This window comes from Tupaia chinensis, unplaced genomic scaffold (genome assembly GCF_000334495.1).
Source record: "Tupaia chinensis unplaced genomic scaffold, TupChi_1.0 Scaffold000578_2, whole genome shotgun sequence".
NCBI classification, from domain to species: domain Eukaryota; kingdom Metazoa; phylum Chordata; class Mammalia; order Scandentia; family Tupaiidae; genus Tupaia; species Tupaia belangeri.
This window is the reverse complement of record NW_006160094.1, coordinates 1578597-1586871: the sequence shown is the minus strand read 5'-3', so window position 1 is coordinate 1586871 and position 8275 is coordinate 1578597. Positions and strand designations below refer to the sequence as shown.

The 8275-nt window shown below is 42.2% G+C and overlaps 1 non-coding gene across 1 annotated transcript; it reads right to left on the bottom strand.

Moving 5' to 3' along the window:
- Positions 1 to 5839: 5839 nt before the first annotated feature.
- LOC114009646 (U6 spliceosomal RNA) lies at positions 5840 to 5947 on the bottom strand. The gene has a single exon (XR_003551036.1). It is a non-coding gene; the product is annotated as a U6 spliceosomal RNA (small nuclear RNA).
- Positions 5948 to 8275: the final 2328 nt, after the last annotated feature.

The following is an 8275-nucleotide window of genomic DNA, read 5'->3' as shown; positions in this document are numbered from 1 at the left end:
GACGCAGAATTAAAGCTCTAAGACTCATGGGACCAGCAGTTAGCGTAATGGCTATGTCGCTGGACTCCCATGTAGTCGACCGCGGTTCGCATCCCGGACCCGGTGGCTTAAAACTCACGCCGGGTGCGTGTGCGTGCATGCCCAAGATCCCGAGAGGAGAATGGAAGAGAAGGGATTGCGGCGTGACCATCCCCCCTGGGGGGTGATTTCTCACTTTCTGTCTCTATGTCTCTCTCTGTCAGTCTGGCGAGCGCACGCGCCGTATAGCAAAAACCTCTCCAAAAAAAAAAGAAAAAGAGAAAAGCTCTAAGACTCACAAATGTGACCGCCCTCTTCTGTGACCATGTAAGTAAAACGAATCAATGGATACAAATATTGCCTGGGATAGACAATTCCAGAAAAAGTAGTGATAATATGGATTGTGACCGAAGACCCTCTACCCAGACTTCACCCTCCCGCACCCTAGTCTAGCCAGGAACCAGAGTAGGCCAGTCAGCAGCCATCTATATTTGAGCTGAATGCTTTTATGGTCAGATTAATCCTCAATTTTCATTGAATCATCTGTGATAAAAATGGTACTGTTTGAAGACTGCAGGTCATCTTACTCTGCATTCCTCTGATTGCTCAGATTTAACTCCAAAAAATAGGAAAAAATATATGATCCATCCGATGACCAGAAACCACCGCAGAGGCACAAGAAATATTAGAAAACAAGAAAATACACCTCTAATGGAAAAAAATAACTCCTCTTCCAAAGAACACAAGGGGACTCATGGAAATGTCAGATAAAGAATTTAAAATATTTATAGTGACAAAGCTTACAGAGATGCAAGAGAATAGAGACAATTAAGTCTAGAACATGCAGGAGGAAAGAGATACTGAGTTCTAGGAGGTGAGGAAGTTCTTGCACGATCGGAAAGAGGAACTACACACCATAAAAAAGAATCAAATGGAATTGTTAGAGATGGAGGCAGTAATACACAAAATCGAAATTTTCGTTGAAAATATCAAAAGCAGGTTAGATCATGGAGAATATCAAATCTCAGATGTAGAAGATAGAACCTCTGACCTAGAGAAAGTTATCAAAAAGACTGAGAAAATAACCCCAAAAATGAGAATAACATAAGAGTAATACTAGAAACCAGTAAATGTCCAAACTTCTGGATCATTGGTATCCTAGAAGGTGAAGAAACTAATAAGGACATTGATAATCTATTCCGTGAAATCCTGGAAGAAAGCTTTCCAAACCTAGAGAGGCACTCAAATATCCAGACCCAAGAAATACAAAGGACCCCACACAGAATCAACACAAGGCACATCATTGCCAGATTGACCAAAACCACAGACAGGGACAAGCTACTAAAATTGGAAGGAAAGAAACATCAAGTTACTTTCAAAGGATATCCCATCAGGCTAACATCAAACCTCTCATCAGAAACAATGCAAGCAAGGAAAGAATGGGAAAACATATTCAATGTGTTAAGTGAAAAACAGTGTCAGCCAAGAATATTATACCCAGCAAAATTATCTTTCATATGGGAAAAAAAAGACAAAAAAATTCTCAGATAAACAAAACCTGAAAGAATTTACCAACACCAGACCAGCTCTCCAAGAAGTGCTAAAGGGAGTGCTATACCAGGAAAACTAAAGTCGGACACACAGAAATAAGAGTACAAGGAACAACCAAGAGAATGGCCAGCCTAATGATAGGGACAAGTCCAGAGCTGAATGTTAACTTCCAGAGTTTAAATGGCAAGATCAGACCAGAGTAGCAGTGCGGAGTCAATAGAAGAGAGATTAATTATGTGAGTCTGAACTAGTGAAATAGATTTTTTTTTAACTTTAGACTAAAACATTACTGATTTTCTTCGATGCTTCGATTTCCATATTTCAGGATGTTTGTCTTCTCTTGAACTGTTAATAGGTTCATCTACCTACTATTTGAACTGAATTCTAACCTTTTTCCTGGCTTTAAGTTTTAAGCAAATTTCTCTTAATATTTTTTGATTTTGACCTATTATATCTAAAACTTTTTTTGAAATTAAAAAATACATTTAAAATTCCTATTAATACCTATTTTATGACTCCAGTAAGCTTTATAGCCCAAGTGAGATGCTACTTTATAGTATGTTTGCTTTACTTACTGAGGTTTACACCTAAAATCAGACACGTGTTCATTAATATGTATATATCAGCTGTGCTTACTATTGAAAGTCTTAAAATTAACTAAGATCTTTAGTGGATCAATAAAATGTGGAAAAGAAAAAGACACGGAAAACAACCGTACATACCAGAAACCATATGGGAGAAGGGGATGAGTCGGCAGAGAGTGAGGGGTAGGGAATCGGGGTGGGGGGTGAAAGCAAAATATGTAAGAAACAAGAAATAGAAAATTATTTGTTGGTAACATGTATGGTAATATCCTTGATCAAGCAAACATACTATGTATACTGGATGGAAAAATCTCATTTTGTATACTATATTGATGTTCAGTGAATGACTGCAAATAAATACATTAATTAATTAATTAATTATTTTAAAAAGTAGCAATAATATGATCACAATGCTGATAATTATATGATCAGCTTTGTGAGGACATGTAAAATATCTATAGAGGCTTGCATTCTCTATGGTCGGTGAAGTAGTACACAATAAAAAGTGGAGGTGGGTAGGGAAAACGTGTTATATCAAACTGCTTTGTATACTTTTTTTTTTTGCCATAGAGCACACACATTCACAGGAGAGAGACAGAGAGGGAGAGACATATTGGAGGGAAAGTGAGAACTCACCCCCAAGGGGGATGGCCATGCCACAATCTTTCCTCCTCCATTATCCTCCTGAGATTTTAGGCACACACACATATGTGCTCAGCATGAATTGCAAGTCACTAGGCCCAGGACTCAAACCACAGTCAGCCATGTGGGAGTCCAGTGCCTTAACCACCACACCATCTGCTGGCTCCATCAAACTGGTTCACAGACTTTTTTTTTTTTTTTTTTTTTTTTTAGGTTTTTTGTTTTAACCGTGTTGTCAGAAAGATAGAGAGAGACAGAGAGACAGAAAGAGAGAAATCACCCCCCTGGGGGATGGCCATGCCGCAATCCCTTCTCCTCCATTCTCCTCTTGGGATCTTGGGCACACACACACAAGCGTCCAGCGTGAGTTTAAGCCACCAGGCCCAGGACTCGAACTGTAGTCGACTACATGGGACTTCAGCAACATAGCCATTATGCTAGCTGCTGGTCCTGACTTTTTTTTTTAATAATTATTTTATTTAACTTTGTTTATTTATTTTAATTTGACCAGAGAGAGAGAGAGATTAAGAAAGTGAGAAAGCAAAGAAGCAAGCCTCCAGGTCTGGGACTTGAACTGCAGTGGGCCATGTGGGAGTCCAGCGTCCTTAACCACTATGACACCTGCCAGCTCTGGTTTATAGACTTTTAAATGGAAAAACTTACCTTCTTCTTTGGTGTTCTTTTACTTTTATTCAAGAAGAAAATCTTTTCATTAAAACAATTTTTAAAGCCTAATCCATGGCCTGGTAATTAAGGAAGCTGGACCCCACGTGGTAAACCATGCCATTCAAATCTCCTCCCCAGCATCTTGAAAACCACATGGGGCAGGTGTGTGTGCATACATGTCCAAAATCCTGATGAGAGGAGAAATCAAGGAGCGGGGATTGTGGCGTGGCCTTGTCCGGCTGGGAGTGCTTTCTCTCTCTCTCTCGCTGTTTCTCTCTCTGGCAAGCACATGTGCCATCTGGCAAATTTAAAAAGAAATTAAATTAACATATGATAACTGTACATAATTGTGGGGAAACAATGTGATTTTTTTCCCTCCAAATTCCTGGTTTAATAAGGACTTATTTATTTTGAGAAAAAAAGGTCCCAAGCATCAGGCTGTTCACAAAAATAACCCACAGTATCAACTTTAGAAAACAAATCTTAAGACTATTACACTATTTTCTAGAGGATATATTTGACTGCCAACTCCCATTCACAAAAACACACTTACATTTGTGTTGAGCAGCCCCACACAGCACTCTAAGGTGGGACATAAAACATACACTTCGAACTCAAAGCTGCCTCAGGTGCTACTCGACTAAATGATACTGCCTTTGCAGTTAGGGAAGCTACTACTAACTCATCAATGAGTGAAAAGAACTGTCCTTCCTGCATAGCAAGAGATTGTTTTGGAGACAATTGATAAAAATCATACACCCTGGGACCAGCAGTTAGCGTAATGGCTATGTTGCTGCACTCCCATGTAGTCGACCCCAGTTCCACCCGGTGGCTTAAACTGACACCAGGCACGTGTGCCATAGCCATTACGCTAACTGCTGGTCCCAGGATGTATGATTTTTATCAAGTGTGCCCAAAATCCCGAGAGGAGAATGGAGGAGAAGGGATTGCGGCGTGGCCATCCCCCCTGGGAGGTGATTTGTCGCTTTCTCTCTCTCTCTCTCTGTCTTTCTGGTGAGCGCACGTGCCCTGTCGCAAAAACCTCTCCAAAAAAAGAAAGCAAGCAAGCAAGAAAGAAAGTCATAATCCAAGTCAAAAAAGAAGCCATACATCTCCGCTGCAGGTTGTTGCACACCTGTTTTTTCTCAGCTCACTTTTGGCTCTGCAGCCAGATGAATATCTAAAACCTGGTGGGCAATCATCCTGCCATCCTCTCCTGCCGCAGCGGATCGGGCATTCCTCTCATTAACACACTGAACGAAGGCAAAGCCCTTATAAACAGAGCAACCCGCAATTTGGCCATGCTTGGAGAAGATTGCCTCCACATCAGACTTCTTGACCACAAGAGTGTTGAGATTCCCAACGAGTACACGGGAGTTCACGGGGAGGATCTGTCTTCTTGCTAACAAGGCTGGCCATTGCGATTGATGGTAAGATTCCTCACAAAGCCAAAAAGTGTAGCTGAAGATCAAAAAAAATCTCACTCAAGCAAAGTTCCTACTAACTTAATATATCTCAAGAGATTTGTAACCAAGAAAGGAGAAGAAAAAGAGATTTGATTCTGAGTCTCCTCCTCCCAGGTTCTAGGCAATGAAACCGACGGCCGCTGGAGGTAGGAAATGCGGCTACAACTGCTCCGTCTCCAACTCTTCACACACAAAAAAATCACAATGTGGGAACCAGCAGTTAGCGTAATGGCTATGTCGCTGGACTCCCACGTAGTCGACCGCGGTTCGTGTCCCGGACCCGGTGGCTTAAAAAACTCACGCCAGGCGCGTGTGCGTGCGTGCCCAAGATCCCGAGAGGAGAATGGAGGAGAAGGGATGGCGGCGTGACCATCCCCCCTGGGGGGGTGATTTCTCGCTTTCTGTCTCTATGTCTCTCTCTGTCTGTCTGGCGAGCGCACGCGCCCTACAGTGAAAATCTCTCCAAAAAAAAAAAAAATCACAATGTGATCTTTAAGTATAAGTACACAGTGTGTAACAGTCAAATCTGAAGAATTAGCACACTCATCATCTCAACCATTTGCCGTTACTTGTGTTGAAAATATTCAGAATACTGAATATTTTTTGTTACTTTGAGATACTTAGCAATTTGTTGCCTTTTTTGTTGTTGTAAGGATTTTTTTTTCTTCTTTAAACATTCAATTGCTATACATCATTTGGCTTGTGAATAAAATTTACCCAACATGAAATACATCTCAGACCAGGCCAGTTGAGAATACTATACACGTTATCATTAACAGACAATAAACCATTTCTCTGTCCCACAAATGTCTTGCCTCTCTGTTTTTTCTCCCTGATTTCCTTCCCTATATTCTTCCCTTCTCCCACCCTCCTTCCACAGTCTCCAGTGTCCATAACTATTTTCCACTGCTTAAAAATATGGAACAGTTCATGAATTTGCATGTCATCCTTGTGCCAGGGCCATGCTAATCTTCTCTGTATCATTTCAACTTTAGTATTATGTGATACCAAAGTGAGTACGAGATACTTAGCAACCTGTTGTCTTTTATAATATATTTTCCCCACTGTATTTCATAACTCTAGAAATTGTTCTTCCCTATCTGCAATTTCATTTCTGATCAACATCCCTCTATTCCCTCACTCTTCCCCCATCTCCCATCTTTCCCAGCCTCTAGTAGTCATTTTATTGATAGGAAGAAAACATTAGCTAGACAGGACCAGAAGTTGGCATAATGGCTATGCCACTGGACTCCCATGTAGTTGACCGCGGTTCGAGTACCGGACCTGGTGGCTTAAACTCACGCCGGGTGCATGTGCATGTGTGCCCAAGATCCCAAGAGGAGAATGAAGGAGAAGGGATTGTTGCGTGGCCATCCCCCCTGAGGGGGTGATTTCTTGCTTTCTGTCTGTCTGTCCTTGGCAAGCACATGCGCCCTACAGCAAAAAGCTCTCAAAAAAATATAGATAGATATATAGATATAGATATATAGATATATATTAGCTCAGCTAATGTTAGTGGAAGATGGTGTCTCATGGCCGGAACTGAGTGACACACCCATGTTTAGACCAATCACAATTCCCTTGGGGAGTTGGAACAAGGCCTACCCTGCTGCAATCAGTGGATCTCAATGTGACAATAAAGCCAGGGTCTGTAACAGAGACCAAGGGATCCGACTATGGGCGGGCAGCTTCACACCTTCCACTACCAACCTCCCCAGTACCACTCATGGAGGCTAAGAGCTGGAGAGGGCCAATCACACTAATAAGGCTTCACAATTTTTTTTTTTTTTTTGAAGAGAGATTTTTGCTATAGGGTGCATGCGCTCACCAGAGAGACAGAAAGTGAGAAATTACCCCCCCCACCCCAGGGAGGCGGCTATGCCCCCATCTCTTCTCCTCCCTTCTCCTCTTGGGATTTTGGGCACACGCACATCTGGTATGATTTTCCAGCCACAAGGTCTGGGACTTGAATTGTGGTTAGGCATGTGGGAGTCCAGCACCTTAACCACTATGCTACCTGCTGGACCCAAATTAGCATTTTTAAATCATATGTTCAACATCTGATAACAGTATCATATGCCATGTATATGAAGAGAATGTTGAAGTCATGAATCTGAGGCCCTTTCTGGGCCTAATAGCACATGAGTGACCCCCGTATACACATTCACATAGTCACTTGGTAACCAATTGTTTTTGGCTTTGGGGTTCAGTTTGTTAATGAGGATCAAAACAATGGGAGTGGCCATTAGCCCTGGAACCTGAGCAGTAGCGGCCAGTGAGCGACCTCCGTGGGAGCTCCACTGACTTTGGATTGGTTTAGGTCCACCCAGATCATCCTGCTCCTCCCACCTCCTTCATTAGCCCCAGAACCTGCCCAGCACAGCGGCCGCCAGTGAGAAAACTGAGGTCAGAGACTGCATTAGACCTCTATCTGCCTTTTGCCCACTTAGGAATATCTTTAGACTGCATAGTTTTCTGAAGCGTGCAAGCACACATGCCACACAACCCTTGCTTTCTTCCCCAGTTGATGCCTGCAGCTCAACCCCAAGTGCACCTGTCCTCAAGAAATTAGGAGACCATTGGAATATCCAGTTCCAGTGATGATGGTGCAGATTGCAGGGTGAGCATCAGGGAGATGGAGCTGTAGAGAGATAGGCACGACTCACCTCCTTCCACACGCCTCAGAATTAACTCCAAGAAATTAGGAAGAAATGTATAATCCATCAGATGACCAGAAACCAGCTTGTAGGCAAAAGAAATATGAGAAACCAAGAAAATCTCTCCCCCAAGAGAAAAGAACAACTCATCATCCACAGACAGTGTAATAGAACTCATGGAAATGTCAGATAAGTAATTCAGAATATCATAGTTACAAAACAAAATGAGATGCAAGAGAAAAGAGACAACAAACTCCAGAAGGTGCAAGAGAAAAGAGACAATGAACTCCAGGAGATGAGGAAGTCCTTTCACAATCTGAAAGAAGTAAACACCATAAAAAAGAATCAAATGGGGGACCAGCAGATGGTATAATGGTTACATTACTGGACTCCCATGTAGTCAACCATGGTTCAAATCTAGGACAAAGTGGCTTAAAACTCACACCAGGCATGAGTGCATGCATGCTCAAAATCCTGAGAGGAGAAGAGACTGCAGCATGGCTATCCCCTCAAGGAGTGATTTATCACTTTCTGTCTCTCTGTCTCTCTGGTGAGTGCACATATCAAAAAAATCTCTTTAAAAAAATTCAAATGGAACTATTAGCGATGAAAGCTATAATATAGGAAATCAATACCTCTCTCAAAAGTATTAAAAGCAGATTAGGGCGGGGGCTCCCCCCCCACCCCACCC